The sequence below is a fragment of the Prionailurus bengalensis genome, chromosome X (genome assembly GCF_016509475.1).
Source record: "Prionailurus bengalensis isolate Pbe53 chromosome X, Fcat_Pben_1.1_paternal_pri, whole genome shotgun sequence".
Taxonomy (NCBI): domain Eukaryota; kingdom Metazoa; phylum Chordata; class Mammalia; order Carnivora; family Felidae; genus Prionailurus; species Prionailurus bengalensis.
The window spans coordinates 112,556,287-112,573,232 of NC_057361.1; the positions used below are offsets into that span (position 1 = coordinate 112,556,287).

Sequence of the window (16,946 nt, forward strand, 5' to 3'; positions counted from 1 at the left end):
GCCATTGCAAACGCAAATCTGTTCAAGGACGTGTCAACACCCGACTGACCACCCGGGCACCTGCTTCTCCTGTGCACAGCCCCCCCTCCCTTTTCCCAAGCCTTCCCCTTTAAAACCCTCAGGCTGCCCCTGGATGGGAAGATGGTCATTGAGACGTATGCCCACCATCCTCCCAGGTTGCTGGCCTCCTGAATAAAGCAACCTTTCCTTACCCACCATCACTTGTCTCCCGAGTATTGATTTTTTTTTTTTTTTTTTAATTTTTTTTTCAACGTTTGTTTATTTTGGGGACAGAGAGAGACAGAGCATGAACGGGGGAGGGGCAGAGAGAGAGGGAGACACAGAATCGGAAACAGGCTCCAGGCTCTGAGCCATCAGCCCAGAGCCTGACGCGGGGCTCGAACTCACGGACCGCGAGATCGTGACCTGGCTGAAGTCGGACGCTTAACCGACGGCGCCACCCAGGCGCCCCCCGAGTATTGATTTTTCACTGGTGAGCAGCTGAACTGGAGTTTGGAGCTTGTTCCCTGTCCAGTACCAATACCCTCAAAGCCTCCTGAAGGGAATGGCTCTTCTCACTGTCCCCAGACCCTTATCTGGCCGGGTGGGGAAAACCTGGTAGGCAGTGGCGGCTGGAAGCCGAGAATGTACTGGACTGAAGGCCCCAGCCCATCTTGGCAGTACGGGGCCCCGGATCCCCTGCAAGAGCCTACAGGGCTCGACAGTCCCTCAGGGAAGTCGGATGGGAGTGAGAACATTGGGCATTGAGAAGCAAGCTGAGGCCCAGGGGAGAGCGCCCTGGGTACAAGGCCAGCTCAGGGGACCAGCCAGGGACCAGCGAGAGAAGGTGCAGGAGCAGCGAGGCACGGGCAAGACTGTCCCGGGCAGTGAGGACAGCTGCCTGACCCCAGCCCCACTGCTGGTAGGGGAAGGCCCCCACCTCCCCCCACCTGCCCGCAGGTCGGGGCGCCTGCTGCTCCCCTTGCCTCCGACCTTGGGTTACGCAAGACAACTCAAGCCCTCTGCATCCCACCCCCTCCGCCCCGAGCCTGTGCCCTCCCCGAGTGCAACCTGACTCGGCCTCTAGTGTTCCTGGAGGGCGGCTTCTGGCATCCTACCTCTCACGACTCACAGCAAATGGAGCTGCTATGGGCCGCGAACCTTGGGACGAAGGGGGCCACGTTCCAACAGGGAGGAAACTCACGGATAGCACCTTGAGCGACAGCACGAGCGGCGCAGAGGGACGTCGCAGTGTACCCTCTGGACCGGGTGCAGCAGGTGGCACCGTCGCTCCTGGGACTCGGGACCCCGTGCAGCGGCTGGCACCGCCTACCCTGCATCTCCCGGGGGTGCCTGAGCCAAGCAGCAGCCCAGCTGAGGCTCCACAGAGGCCCAGCCCTGGGCAGTGACACTGCGGTAGCAAATGTGACAGGTCCGCCACTGAGGGGCCTGCTGTGAGGGGGAGGGGGGAAGAGGGGGGGCTTGGAGGTCACAGAGGCCTCCCCATGAGCCCCCATGGTGTGCAGATCGGACTGGAGGGACATCCCTCCACCACAATGTTACTGGAGGGATGCATTTCAGCGTCATTTGTGTCTCCAGAAGTCAGAAGCACAAGTAAGACATCCAAAGGGGTGGCGGCGGGCAGAGAGAGACCGAGACGGAGGAGAGGGAGCCAGAAAGGGGGAAGGAAAGAGAGATTGGCCCCAGAAGTCGATCCTGGGCCCCCTGCACAGGACCAGCCAAGTCCACACCCATCCCCCTTAGGAGCCTCCCGCCTTCTGGTTTGTCCAGGGGCTCAGACCCTCTTCTAGAAGAGTCCTTCCTGGGGAGCTTGACAGCATCCCCTGTCTAGTGCCTGGAGAAGCAGCGCCAAATGGCCAGGGAAGACCCTCCATCGTTCCCAAAGGCTCTGGAAGAGGGGACACAATGCCCACCCCTCCTCTGTCTTCCTGGGGTGGGGACAGGAACAGGAAGTGAAAATGTAACCAGCAAGGGGTGGGCCACCTCTTTTTCCCTCTACTCAATTGGCTGCCCTCCTCCCCTCCCCCCCCCCCCCATTAGAGCGGCCAGAAGGAGAGAGGAGGCAGGGCTCCCTGATGTGTGTAAAGGGGCCTGTGCTCTCAAGGACACCAGAGACCCTTCAACAGAATGGTGCACGGACACGATGCTTGTGCATTACGAATACACTTATAATCGGAAGGAATCTTGCAAAAGAAAACATACATCTGTCCAGGAACAAAAGTTCTATTAGCATCAGACTCTGACACTATGACTTCTCTCTGGAAGCAAAATTGCCATAAAAAGTACTTTGTTCCTTGGGACAGGCAGTTCTCATTGACACAGGTCAACGTGAGGCCATCAGTCAAACAAACAAACGTTGGCAACATACTTTTGCCTGTTCAATCTCCTACACATAGCACACTTAGAGAAACCTTTCAAAAAGTGTCCCTCTTCCCTGAAATAATTCAATTGTGGTTCATGCAATCACATTTACTGTTGTAACATTTTAGAACTGTGGAAGGCTTAGAACGGACTTCCTCTAACCCCTTCATGTTACACGCAAGGAAGCTGAGACCTGAGCAGGGCGTAGTGACTTGGGGCTGTCCCTGGTCTGTGGCTCAAACGTCCTGATGGAAGCACTCAGTCATGCTGCCTAGAGCTGTATACTGTGTTCCTCCATGAGGTTTCAGCAGGTATTTTTAGTTTCCCCAACTTGCCTCCCAGTGGCTTTTTGTAGAATAGGGAGTAGAGACTCATTGTGATAGCTGTGGGCCAAAAGTTAAAATATTGGGAATGAAATTCCATTTGCAATAATAGTAGGAATAGAATCAGACACAAACCACATATAGAGGAAGGATGCGGAGCTCTGACAAGATCTGCAGGTATTATACGACGTACAGATGTCATTAAATGCAAGAAGGGGGCGCCTGGCTGGCGCAGTTGGAGAAGCATGCAAGCCTTGATCTCGGGGCTGGGAGTTCAAGCCCCACGTCGGGTGTAGAGATTACTTAAATAAATAAACTTTGAAAAAAAAACAAGAGAAGGAGACATTAAGGCAGGCAGGCGGGCGGGCAGGGAGCCCTCTAGATTCTAGCGCCAACAAAAGCGAGCAAAATCGGGGGCGCCTGGGTGGCTCAGTCCGTTAAGCGTCCGACTTTGGCTCAGGTCAGGATCTCAGGGTTTGTGAGTTTGAGCCCCTTTGGATCCTGTCTCCCTCTCCCTGCCCCTCCCCCACTCGTGCATGCAAGTACTCTGTCTCTTAAAAATAAAAATAAAAACATAAAGGGGAGTAAAATCAGAAGTGGGAATCACATAAGAACTACCTGTTTAACTACCAGTGACCCTCCCTGTGTTCACACTCCCCGCCCCGCAATCTGTTATTAAGCAGTGTCGGGCTGAGTTAAGGTTGCTGTAATTGAAATCAAGTAGTAAGCAGAAGTTTAAATAAATGAGATGGGGGGTTGATGCTATCAGAAAAAAGGAAGAAAGGAAGAAAGAAGAAAGGGAACAAAGTAACACAACAAAAAAATACAAAAGGCAGAGAAAGTATCATTCTCTACATACCAGGTAGTGTAAGAGAAAGTTACGCATACTCTTTTTTTAATAGCACTAAGAAATTTTAAATAATGGAAAAAATGAAAATAAAGGAGAAATGATAAGATAAAGAAGGAAATAAACAGATAACAATGAGCTGGCAAAGTTCATGTAAAAATAGGAAGAAATAGGGGTTCAGTCCGTTTGAGTGTCTGACTCTTGATTTTGGCTCAGGGCATGATCCCAGGGTCATGGGTCAAACCGTGCCTCTGGACCCCGTGCTGAGCATGGAGCCTGCTTGGGATTCTCTCTCTCTCTCTCTCTCTCTCTCTCTCCCTCCCTCCCTTTCTCTGCCCCTTTCCCCCTCCTGCAATGCTCTCTCTCTAAAATAAAAAATAAATAAATAAATAAAATAAAAAATACTTCTTAAAAAAACAGTAAGAAATAAAGCCATTGCTGAAATGAAGCCACATTAGAAACGTCAGGAATCAGAATGAACTGGTACAAGCAAATAGAATAGGAAAGAAAAAACACCTAAGAGATAACAGCCGCTTTAAAAACGGCCATAAACGTGGAAGAAAAGAACAGTGCGTTAACCTCTGGGTGTTTGTTATCCTCGCAACAATTGGGAACTGGGGAACTCAGTTTTACAAGGGGGAAAGAGCAGGCTGCTTTTTAAATTCTCTTCTGCGACTTGTAGCCACAAACTCAGTGGAGGAAATAGCAGAAACGTATGGAGTCACAGTTCTGGAGACGAGAAGTCAGAGGTCATGAGTGGGCAGCGTTGTTCCTTCTGAGGGCTGGGAGGGAGAACGTGTTCCAGGCCCTTGCCTAGCTTGCTGGCAAGATTTGGCATTTCTTACAGCATTAGTCAGGGTTCTCTGAAGAGACAGACCGAATAGGATGGACAGACAGACAGGTAGGTAGGTAGGTTGATAGAGTCAGATTTATGAGAAAGAATTAGGTCGTGGGGAGCCTTAATAAACAGTATTTATGGGATGCTTGGCTGGCTCAGTCGGTAGAGCGTGCAGCTCTTGATCTCAGGGTCGTGAGTTTGAGCCCCACATTGGGCATGGAGCCTAATTAGAAAAAAGCATAAATTAAAACAGTAAACCAAAAAGCAACAGAAACAGAATTGGCTTGTGTTCTTATGGAGGCTGAGAAGTCCCAAGATCTCCAGTCCGCAGTGAGCCCACGACAATGTAGGTGTAGGTTGTAGTCTGTAAGGCAGCAGGCTTGACACCCCAGAGAAGCCAATGTTTATGCCTCCGCTGCCTCCCAGCTCAGGCCTGGCCCGGGCTGAAGGCCTAAGTAGGAAAGGGGGACCAGGTGTGGCACGTTCATCCCACTGCGACTCAGCCAGAATATGCCTCCCTCCCCGTTTCCAACCATTAGACCCCCACATGGAGAACTGTCCTCATTCCCCCCAGCCCCCCCCTTTCGAAACTTATTTGGATTCTGACTTCTTCCCACTGTCCCCCGCACACTCTGAGACCTCCGAGCGGCCTCCTGCAAGACCCGTCTCCTTAGTAAGTTGGAGGTGTGAGGCCTTTTCGCTCGTAAACTCAGCAGCCTTTCCAGCCTCTCCAAAGGGGGCCCCTCTCGATTCCAAATCCCCCAGACGCTGCCGTGTTAGTTAGGAAATGCCGTCTGAGGGTGAATAGCAGGACTTGACACGTTGGTGGCCTTTGGCTGGCACAGAGTCGGAAGCACGGAGAGCACGAGAACAAGCAACACACGAACCCACGAGAAGTGAAATCAATGTTCCAACTTGAGTGGTTTCCTCAGGGGAAGGATTCGTGGACCCACACCATCTCCTGGGATTTTTCACGACCCCCGAGGATCTTGGGTGGGTCAGTCCCATGGCTTTTTGGCAAAGGCCACGTCCACCCTGGTGACCGTTGTGTGAGTGTCCACGGCCACCGGGTCAGAGCCTCATCCTTCTTGTGCCTCCCCAGCTGCCGCTCCAGTAAAAAGCTCAGCACGTTTTAACAGGCCCAGGTGGGTTTCAGGTATTCGCCTGCCTTCTTGATGCTCTGCGAGGGCGCGCTGGGACCGACTTCTCCGTGCCCTTTCTCCATGACTGGTCGACACCAGAGCCGGCTTCGGGAAGAAGCACGACTGAAAAAGCCCGTAAAAGTTGACGGGATCGAGAATTACCTCTAGGAGAGATAACAAGTGGCCCCAGAAGCTCCTCCGCACTTTAAGAACACACGCAACATGGGTACGCAAGGGCGCGCACGCACGCACACACACACACACCAACTTAGTCATGACATACTGCTTAAAGGTGACACCTGATGTGAAACGCCAGCTTTATCACTTACTTGATCCCCACATCTATATGAAAATATGTCTAGACTCTCCAGTTTGTTCCACTGACGTGTTTGTCAATTCCTGTTTCATTGCTAATCCTATAGAGTAAGTTTTAATATCCAGTAGGGAAAACTCCCCCGTTTGGATAATCCCTCGCATTTTCTCTTCAAGGTCATTGTATACCCCAGGTACTGGTTCCAAGTATACACTCAAATTCCTGTTGTGGTTTATGATTGCGATCACACTGAAATCACACATTTAGAGGGGAATTTAGAGCAGAATCGATAACATTTCAAAGATTAGCCTTCCTTTCCCCCCCCCCAAAATAAATAAAAATGTTATTTCAGTGTCCAAACAGGAAGCTCATGAAAAGGTTCATGGACATTTTCCCTAGGTTTTTTTTTTAAGTTAATTATATTTGTAGGTATTTTACAATGCTCATGACGTGTTTGAATAAGACATTTTCTTTGTATTGTATTTCCTAATAGAAGTGTCTACAAAACTTATTTTCTTATGTGTTTAACTGATGTCAGCCAACCTTTCCTGATCTACTTCCTGGGTGTTTACTTTGGTTCTCCTAAGGAAATCCATTAAGACAAAGGCAGTTTTGCCACTGTCTTGTGTTAGTCGGACACTAATAATAGTTCTCATCCCTTTCTGAGGTCTTTTAGAGACTGAACTCTGGATCTTAGTGTCTTGACGTGGTTCTACTAGGTTTGGGACGATAGCTTGGAGGCTGGGCCCTCCCTGCCTCTCAGGCAAAGGAGGTCTGACCTGGTTCTCATAGTCCTCAACTAATCCAGGTGTCACTGAATGTGGGTGACAACTGACCCCCCCCTCCCCCGGCCCCGGCACCACTGGCCCACTTGCAGTTTTCAGCCGTGAACCGGTAGTAACCAAGGTGATCGTGTCCCGCGCTCGGAACTTGTGTGTGGTCAAAAGGTTCTGAGAGCCATTGTGAGTCACCGTGACACCTCTGGGCTTAGCCAGTCAGGCCCTGGGACTCAGGGCAGGAAGGATAAGACAAGGAGGAGAAGAATCCTCTCTCTCACTCCTTGACCTCTCTTCCAGACGTTCCTGAAGCGAGCTCGGTGGTCTGAGAGGTAAGACGTCCATATCCACCAATAACATGTAATAGTTCTTTGTGACGTTACCTCGCCCACCCACCTGACGACCCCCAACCCTACTGGATAAAACGGGCACTGTGTCGGGTTCAGAAATACAGCACAAAGCTTTTGGGGGGGGGGCAGTCTGGGGGTCGTGGTAGGGATCAGGGGTGTGGGGGTCAAGGTCAGGTATTAGGGGTGAGTGCGGTCTCCAAACGCAGTTTGTCATCACACTCACAGCCCTTGTCCTTTGCTCCTCTGGGTCTTACACAGATCCTTTCCTTAGGAAAGGACCCTTTCCTTAGATTCCTAAGGATCCTTTCCTTAGATCCTTTCCTTCTTGAAATGCTTGGAGTGGATTCTCTTTAACTGTTCTCGCCTGTTGCAGGGAACAAGGCAGATAAAGCGATCTCTGAGGACTACCCTGGAAACAGGTGCATGTGGTGGGGGGGTGGGGGGGGAAGAGCCCCCCGGGTCCCCTGGGTCGATTGACTTTCATCATCTTTTCCAGGAGTCGTGCTCCTTCGTGAAGCCGTCTGTGGCGTCAGCGAGTGATGGAGAAAGAAAAACCTGAAGTGAAACCCAGCACACCCGCACCCAGCAGCGAGGAGAAGACAACTAGACCCTCAAGACGCCCCAGGCCTTCCCAAAATGTCCTGTGCTTTTTACTGAATAGGCAGCTGGGGAGGCACAGAAGTGACGTGGACCTGTCCATGTGGGTGTGGATGCTGGACTGAGCCACGCCCCGGTGCAGGTGGCCCCTTCCAAACAACCATGGGTCTTGCCTGCTCACCCCCACCCCCGCCCCCACCTCTTGAAAATGCGAAAGAAAAATTGATTTAAAATAACAAACACCTCTCTCGTGTCAGCTCTTGAAATAAAAGCTGCGTTTTCCTCCTTTTGGTTCGATGTGTTCTTATTGCCCGAACAGCATTCTTAGGTCAGTTACACTGGACAGGGGATCGTACTCATGGTCACACGGAGTGCAGGAGCTCTCCCACACCGGGGGATGGCGAGGTCACACTGCGGGGCAGGTCTCTTCCACCTTTCACCCGGGACAAAAGGGAACCGCGATGTGGAGGAGGGTCCCTCCAGGAAGGGAGACTCCTCTCCCTAGGCGGTTTTGAGACACCCTCTGGGTTCCCCTGGAAAACCCAGGTACTAGCCTAGGGACACACATTGTTTCAGAACAGGCCACCAGCAGGGCGGGAAGTTGAGGACACTCCTTTGGGGTTTCTTATTCTGATGCTCAGATTATCATTTAGACACGACAGCCTTGTGTCATTGTTGGTTCTATTTCACATTTTAAAAGTCAGAGCACAGGGCATTTTAATAGGGGAATGTCACACCCTCTGGGCCCCCTGAAGGGAATGACTTTTCTCACTGTCCCCAAAGTCTGGACCGGTCAAGCCCTTATCTGGCCGGGTGGGGAAAACCTGGCAGTCGGTGGTGGTGGTGGCTGGAAGCTGAGAATGTACTGGACTGAAGGCCCCAGCCCATCTCGGCAGTTCTGGGATGCGGGGTCCCCTGGAAGAGATGCTGGGGAGAGGGTGCAGGGCGCGACAGTCCCCTGGGTAAGTCGGCATGGGAGTGAGGACTTTGGCATCGAGAAGCAAGCTAAGCGGGGAGGGTGCCCTGGCGACATGGCCAGCCCCGGGGACCAGCCAGGAGACAGGGAGAGAGAGGGCGGAGCCACGAGAGCAGTGCAGCTGCAGGCACGACTGTCCTGGGCAGTGGGGACAGCTGCCTGACCCCAGCCCCGCTTTTGGTCGAGGATGGTCCCCCGTCACCCTCCACCTGCCCGCACATCAGGGCTCCTGCTCCCCACCCCACCCCCAACCTTGGGTTATGCAGGACAACTCTAGCCCTCTGCATCCTGTCACCTCCTCCCCGGGCCTGTCCCCTTGCCATGTGAGTTCTGACTCAGCTTCTCGTGTCCCCGGAGGGGCGATTTCGTGCACCCTCTCCCACGCAGCTCACAGAAAAAGGAGGCAAGACGATCCATAAGTCTTGGGACCTAGAGGCCCATGACAACGGGGAGGAATCTCACAGATAGCACCTTGAGAGACAGCACGAGCAGTGCAGAGGGACCTAACAGGTAGCAGGGGGTACCTCCCAAATCTTCATGTGGGTTCTTGGTCAACTCCCCGGTCTAAGGTATCTCATTGTCGTTTTGATTCGCTTTTTCCTGATGACTAATCACGTTGAACATCTTGTCATCTGGGTGTTGGCCATGGAGACTCCTTGGAGAAATGTCCATTCAAGTCCTTTGACCATTTACAAATATTGCATTGTTTGTCTTTTTGTTGCAATGTAAGAATTCTTTATAGTCTGGACAATACACCTTGTCGTATGATTTGAAGAATTTTTCTTTTATTCTGTGAGTTGTCATTTCCTTCTTATAATAGGGTCCATTGATGGAAAATTTAGAAATTTTTGATAAAGCACAATTTACCTGGCTTTTCCTCTTGTTCGTCGTGCTTTTGGCATCATATCTAAGCCACCACGGCCAAATCCAAAGGTCATGAAAATTCATCTCTACATTTTTTCTAAGAGTTTTATAGTTTTACGACTTACCTTTAGGTCTTTGATCCATTCTGAGATATAATGAACTCTTACAACTAAACAACAAAAAGTCAAACCCCCAATTTACAAATTGGCAAAGGACTTGCATGGAAATGTCTCCAAAAAGATATACACACGGCCAAAAAGCACATGAAAAGATGCTCAACATCGTTAGTTACTAGGGAAATGTAAATAAAAAGCAGACTAAGGTACCACTTCACACTCACTAGGGTAGCCAAAAAAACCCCCAAACAACACGGAAATTAACATGCACTGGAGAGAAATGGAGAAACCGGAATCCTCACGCATTACAGGAATGGAAAATTGTGCAGACACTTTGCAAAACAGCCCCACGGTTTTTCAAACATGTAAACATAACATTACCAATGACCCAGTAATTCGACCTCTAGCATATACCCAAGGAGAAGTGAAAGCATATGGCTACACAAACACTTGCAGACAAATGTGAATTTTACCTTTATTCATACCAGCCAAAAAAGAAACACCCCATACGTCCAACAAATGATTACTGGATAAACAAATTATAGATCCGTGTATGGAATATTATTTGGCCATACCAAGGAATGATGTGACGATACTGCTACAACATGGACAAACGTTGAAAACATTGTGCTAAGTGACAGAAGCCAGAAACAAAGTGCCACATCTTTTATATGGTTCCGTTCATATAAAAGTCCAGAAGAGGGACATCTATAAAATCTTCTTGCCTTGTTTCTGATCATAGGGGTATTTAATCTTTCACCATTAAGTATATTAGCTGTGGGCTTTCAGATGCTCTTTACCAGGTTGAGGAATAAATTGAGGATATTAATGTTTACTGGAAGATTTATCAGGTTTCTTTTTGGTGTAGTATTAGTATTTTTCATCCGCAACCATTTTGCGACACTGTTGAATTTACCTACGTTGTAATGCACATGCTCTGCACACGTCCTTTGTATCACTGTCAGGCAAGGGGTAACCTTAAGCATTTTCTCTCGTGGAGGAAATGTATATAATCCACTCTTAGTAAGAAATAATATTATCAGAAAGAAATGAGATCTCATTTCAAGAATGGAAAGGAATTTTTATTAAAATTGCTTGCAAGTTAGATCGAAAGCTAAATAAATGTTTCAGGGCACCTGGGTGGCTCAGTCAGTTGAGCATCCAACTCGATTTCAGCTGGAGTCATGATCCCAAGGTGGTGGGATAGAGCCCCATGTCAGGCTCCCTGCTGAGGGGCTCTCTTTCAAATAGTAAGATAGGATAGGATAGGGTAAGATAAGATGTTAAATTAAACATGTCTTAAAATATATGCATTTTTTTCCTTCAACTGTTCTTGCTATTTTTTTTTTAATTAAAAATTTTTTTTTCAACGTTTATTTATTTTTGGGACAGAGAGAGACAGAGCATGAACGGGGGAGGGGCAGAGAGAGAGGGAGACACAGAATCGGAAACAGGCTCCAGGCTCTGAGCCATCAGCCCAGAGCCTGACGCGGGGCTCGAACTCCCGGACCGCGAGATCGTGACCTGGCTGAAGTCGGACGCTTAACCGACTGCGCCACCCAGGCGCCCCTATTTTTTTTTTTTTAAGTAGGTGTCAAGCCCAGCGTGGGGCCTGAACTCAGGGCCCTGAGATCCAGACCTGAGCTGAGATCAAGAAGAATAAGTTGGTTACTGGACTGGGCCACCCACGCACCTTGCTATTCTTGAGTCCTGACATTCAGAGTTAGGAATACTTCTAATGTTAAGAAACGTGCTGGTAGGTTTTCCGGTAATACATATCAAGAATTAGTTATCTCAACTCTTATGAAACGTTTAGATAGATTGTAACTCTTACACCAGCAGTGGCGATTTGGGGCATTCTAAAATTGTGTGTTGATGTAGTGATTCGGCAGCAATCTTTCTAACCTCCTCTTAAAAGGCTGCTGAGTCTAAAACCTCAAATTTCTGATTATGACATTCAGATCCATACATTCCTTTACTGCTCCAGTAAAAATTTTTAGATAAAGTGACTTCCTGAAAAAAATCATACAATTCAGGGATTTTTGTCGTTATACAACAATATAACCTCCCTGCCCCAGGTCTGGTACTAGGACTTTGTTTCCATCAGTGTAGAAATGTGGCACTGATTCTCTACCCAGCAGCCTTCCGCCCCTCTCTCACACTACCTCTGCCGCAAAGAGGCATGGCTCCTGCTCAGGGTCGGCCCATGTCTCACAGACACTCTTTTGTGGCCCCTGTGGTCCTTACTGTCCCCAGCATCAACCTCACTTTTGGATAAAACCAGTTGAAATCTGTTCTGGTTTCCTTTACAGACATGTCAGAGCATAACAGCGTGTAGTACGTGATGTAAACGTAGGAACATAAAAGGTATGAACTCAGCTGCCTCTTTGCTGTGCAGTGGTTTGGTATTATCTCAAATCCACTTGCTTCTGACAAGACAAAAGAGTTGTTTTGAGAGAAGAATGGGCAGATTGTGTCGGGACGTCATCATCTGTCTGTTCTCACTGATAAGCACGCAGCAGCTCAGCTGCTGAAAGCCCTCGCTGGGGGCTTATCTATAAAAAACGTACGAAGAAGCAACATGTCCAGATAAGGGGACATTTTGGCTATCATTACGCAGAGTTTGGGAGGGCAATCCAAAAGTGTTTGGCCTGGGCCAGGCCACACTTCGCTGATCTAAACAGTTCTCCAGAGACCTTGGGGGCAATTAGCTACTGCCACAGTAAAGGCGCCTCTTTTTCCAACAGTGATGAAAGCCACCCACTGGCCCTGGGAAGGCCATCCTCTTGCCCAGCAACACCGGTAGCCGCATTGGTTCTCTAGCAACCTGCTCTAGCCACGGGGGCTTTTGCTTTTGCGGTGGTAGCTGCATGCCAGCTGTCAGCTGGCTAAGTCATCTCTGCCTAGTACCAACTCATAGAAAGGTACAGCTCAACTAAATCTGCGCCTGGTTCCTCTCATCTCCCTTACCTGGAACAACAGTGTGATCGATTTGGATCATGATGCTTCTGTATTCATTTATTAAGAGACATTACCCTGGGGGCACCTGGGGGCCTCCGTTGGTTCAGCGTCTGACTTCGGCTCGGGTCGTGATTTCGTGGTCAGTGAGTTCGAGCCCGGCGTCCGGCTCTGTGCTGCCAGCCCAGAGCCTGGGGCCTGCTTCAGAGTCTGTGGCTCCTCTCTCTCTGCCTCTCCCTCACTTGTGTTCTCTCTCTCTCTCAAAAATAAATTTAAAAACTTTTTAAAAGACATTACCCTGTATGCGAGCGGCTTATGAAATTCCCAAGCGAACCTGTGTTAAATACATTGCTCAGTCTCTGAGCACAATTTGCTTCCCAAAACAAAACACCGTCGCAGGGACCTCATGGGGTCCTCCAGGAAGGGGCTTGGGCCTGCTGTATGAAATACCACTACGAGAGCATGGGGCCCATCGATCCTGCCTTCCCATAGCTGGTTATCACCACAAAGTCCGGCCAGTGTTATCTGACATTGACCCCAGGGCCAGGGACTAATAAGAAAGGAAATCAATCGGCCAGCTTACTTGTCCCCGGTCAGCACAGACACACGTGTGCACCTGGCCCATGTTTTACGTGTGATGTTTTGTAGTGACATCATCTCATGAAAACAGCAGAGAATAGCTATGCCGGTGACGTTTGCCAGTAACGGCACAAGATTGGGGCTGGGTGAGGCCTCTCATCCGGGTGACTTTCTAGTGCCTCTCAAGTATCTGGGGCTCCTCACTGTTCTAGGTTCAAGACACAAGGCCTCAAGGAAGAGCCACATCAGTTTGATGACAGGGGAAGGTCTGCCTGGGGGAGGCGACAGTGGGGAGAGACGGTACGTTCCTTGAAGCGTGGGTTTAATGTGATAAAAGAGCCTTAACTCTCATGTGTCGATATCAACCAAAACTGTATGTGACTGGGAAACTCCAGAAGGAGAAAAAAAGATGGGTAACCAGAAAAGGACCTGGGGTTCAGAGGAAAATGAGGTCAAGAATCAAAACTCCAACTGGTGTGTGCTATGCTACAAAGAGAAACAGCAAACCTCCCTCCATCGCCTGCAGACAGAGACTTCGGACAAGCCCGATGGCAAGAAGCGGGGATCTGGACTCCCCTCCGTATCTGGTGCTCCCTGAAGGGGCTGGGCTCCACCTTGGGCACCGCAGCGGTTGAAGAGTGACATGGTGACAGTGGAGATGGTCCCAGTAAAAGGAAACAGAAACTGTGACCCCTTTGCAGAATTAGTGTCGATGTTTTCACAGTTGTGACCACTTCGTGTACTTGATGCATGAAAGCAGGTTGAAGGGTGATTCTTCCTTCCCCTGTACTTCAATGTGCTTGTGATCATAAGGTACACGGGTCTTGTTTTATGAGGTTTCCCCTTTTTTGTGTGTGTCCCTGGGTGGGCATGAACCATGGTATTTTTAAAAGACTTTCCCCAACTCTTTCTCATGAGGATTGTCTACACACAGAAAAGTTGGAAAACTTGGACAGTGCACAGTGTATGCCCTCCACCAAAATCCAGGGATGAGCTTTGTGTCATAGTTGATCATGGTGTCCCTTGAAGAGAAGCAAATGGACAGTCTACTAAATTCTTACTTGAGCTATTTAAGTGGAAGTGTTCCCGGTTGAGTGTGCAGAAGTGGAAATTGATTGACCAAAACAGTCACAGCCCCTCAACCGACTGCCAGATTTGAGCCAGTTTTTTAAAAATTCTTTTAAATGTTTATTTATTTTTGACACACAGAGAGACAGAGACAGAGCATGAACGGGGGAGGGTCTGAGCGAGAGGGAGACACAGAATCCGAGGCAGGCTCCAGTCTCTGAGCTGTCAGCACAGAGCCCGACGCGGGGCTCGAACTCACAGACCGTGGGATCAAGACCTGAGCCGAAGTCGGACACTCAACCGACTGAGCCACTCAGGTGCCCTGAGCCAGTTTTTATACCCAGCTCCCTTTGAATGAAGGGGACACAGGCTCCTAAGGAAAGACCTCACTACACTGCCAAAAATATAGAATGTTAATCTTTCTGCCAGCCTTCCCCCGAAGGGACCTACGGCCTATTACCAGGGTGACTGTGCATTAGGGAAAAGGAGATGAGCAGACCTTTGGGGGAGTAATGAACACTGCTTCTGAGCTGACACTAATTCCAGCAGACCCGAAGCATTGCTGTGGCCCACCAGTCAGAGTGGGGGCTCATGGAGGTCAGGTGATTAATGCAGTTTTAGCTTAGTACTGTCTCACAGAGGGCCCATTAAGTCCCCAAATGCACCCTATGATTATTTCCCCCGTTTCAGACTATAACTGGAACAGGTATACCCACACTTCTTCCCTGACCTATGGAGTGACAGCTATTATGGTGAGAAAGGCCAAGTGGAAACCACTAGAACTTCCTTTATTTACGAAAAGTAGTAATCCAGAAGCAATGCCACATTCTTAGAGGGATTTCAGGGGTGAGTGCCACCACCAAGGACCTGAAACACGTAGGAATGGCAATTCCCACTGCGCCCCAATTCACTTTGCTGATTTAGCCTGTGTAGACACCAGATGCATCCTGGAGGATGACAGTGCCTTCCTTACCGTAAACTCGCCCAGGTGGGGGCCACAGTTACAGATACTATTTCAGATGTGGTTTCATTGCTGGTACCTGGTATGCAGCTCCTGGCAAATGTGTTTCCTCGATAACTGTTAGTAAATACCACCAGAAGCCATTTGATTTCAGCCAGCAAGGCCAGCAATACATTTTCATTGTCCCACCTCGGGCATTTGTCAACTTCTAAATCTGTGTCCTCATTTAGTCCCTGGAACTTTTTTTTAAATTTATTTTTTTTAAGCTTTTAAAAAAAGTTTATATATTTTTATTTTTTTTTCAACGTTTATTTATTTTTGGGACAGAGAGAGACAGAGCATGAACGGGGGAGGGGCAGAGAGAGAGGGAGACACAGAATCGGAAGCGGGCTCCAGGCTCTGAGCCATCAGCCCAGAGCCCGACGCGGGGCTCAAACTCACGGACCGCGAGACCGTGACCTGGCTGAAGTCGGACGCTTAACCGACTGCGCCATCCAGGCGCCCCAAAAAGTTTATATATTAGAGAGAGAGAGTGCATGAGCGAGCAGGGGAGGGGCAGAGAGACAGGGAGAGAGAATCTTAAGCAGGCTCCAAAGTCTCAATGCAGAGCCCGACACGGGACTCGAACCCATGAACCGCGAGACCGGGACCTGAGCCAAAATCAAGAGCTGGACGTTCAATCGACTAAGTCACCGAGGCACCTCTAGTTCCGGGAATCTTGATCAACCTTCCCTTCCACAAGACATCACCAAGAACTACTATATTGATGATGATAAGCTGATTAGACCTAACGAACCAGAAGTAGCAACTACTCTAGGCTTCAGGGCTTCCCTGAGTGTCCACTGGCCACAGCTTGAAGCTCAGTGATGTTAACGCTGTTCCCTGAGGCAAAGTTTCCCTGGAAAGCATGTCTGTTCCCAGCCCATTGTTTGTGACCTAAAAGCCAACCTGCCATCACTTATCATAAAAGGGCCAAACAGCAAGGGAAATTCTTACAGGGATCTGAGGACAAACTTTCATAACAGACGACCGGTTTGTCACTTTGGACCCCACGAGAGCTTCAAATGGCTTCAAGAGTGGAAATGTGTGCATGTGATTGTATGTGGAGCGTGTGGGGAGACGTTCCCAGTGCACACCTTCCCCCCATACATCTTCCGATGTACTCCACTCCCTCTTTCCTTCCCCCACCAGTTCTCCCATTCCTCACTGCTGGATAACCTGACTTGGGGGGGGGGTGTGGGGGTAATGACTTCAGCGCCTCAAGCCAAACTGCTTTTCTGGGCTCACCGTCAACTGAGACCCAGCTCTGCGGACGGGACCGGACTGCTGACCCTAAGGTAACAACGGCTAACCGTTGTGTTTGTCTAGAGACGGGTCTCCCTATGTTGCCCAGGATGGAGGGCGGAGGTCATTCACAGGCACAAGTCCACTGCTGGTCCACCTGTGAATTTTCACCTGCTCAGTTTCCGGCCTGGGTGGGTTCGCCTCTCCTCGGGTAACCTGGTGGTCTCTCGCTTCTGAGAGATTAACCAAAGAGATGGCGACCTTGGCCCACGCACCCCGCCAGCATAGCTCTCTCCAGCCCAGAACTCCTGCGCTCCAGTGATCCTCCTTGGCTCAGCCTCCGGGGCAGCTGGACCTACAGGTTTGGCCACCAGGCCAGGCCAGCTAACAGTTTTAAGCACCAACATGCCAGCAGTGCCGTCAAATGTACACGGTGCTCCCCCTTTAGTCCTCAAAACCACCACATAAGCCTTTGAGCCACGCGGGAAGCGAGGCCCAAGGGGCAACGGTCACCTGCCCAAAGTCACATCGTCAGTGGGCAGTGAGCAGAGCCAGGACCTGAACCCCTAGGA

General features: G+C 49.8%; 1 long non-coding RNA gene across 1 annotated transcript; it reads left to right on the top strand.

The window, feature by feature from the left end:
- Nucleotides 1-6,853: 6,853 nt before the first annotated feature.
- On the top strand, nt 6,854-7,853 carry LOC122478042. Its single transcript, XR_006295822.1, has 3 exons — nt 6,854-6,953; nt 7,345-7,390; nt 7,468-7,853. It is a non-coding gene; the product is annotated as an uncharacterized LOC122478042 (long non-coding RNA).
- Nucleotides 7,854-16,946: the final 9,093 nt, after the last annotated feature.